This window comes from Chrysochloris asiatica, unplaced genomic scaffold (assembly GCF_000296735.1).
Source record: "Chrysochloris asiatica unplaced genomic scaffold, ChrAsi1.0 scaffold00088, whole genome shotgun sequence".
Lineage (NCBI taxonomy): Eukaryota > Metazoa > Chordata > Mammalia > Afrosoricida > Chrysochloridae > Chrysochloris > Chrysochloris asiatica.
The window spans coordinates 9,066,990-9,067,289 of NW_006408606.1; positions in this window are offsets into that span (position 1 = coordinate 9,066,990).

The window sequence follows — 300 nt, forward strand, 5'->3', positions numbered from 1 at the left end:
CTACTCCCGTAAAGATTTACACCCTTGGAAACCCTGTACAGGGTCGCTATGGGTCGGAACTGACTCGATGGCACTTAACAACAACAACAACATGGAGTTCCATGAAGGACTCCTAAAGACATTATATAGGCAGACCAGCCTGGAGCAGCTAGAAAAACAGAAGATACTTGAAAGACTGACAGGAAAAATACAAAACAATATAAGCTGATTGACTGATTAGTACAAGAACAAGCAAGTTGCTTGCCCAGGAGACATCAAGGCAAGTGGTCAGGTCCCCTCAGAGCAAACCCCCTTCCAAGA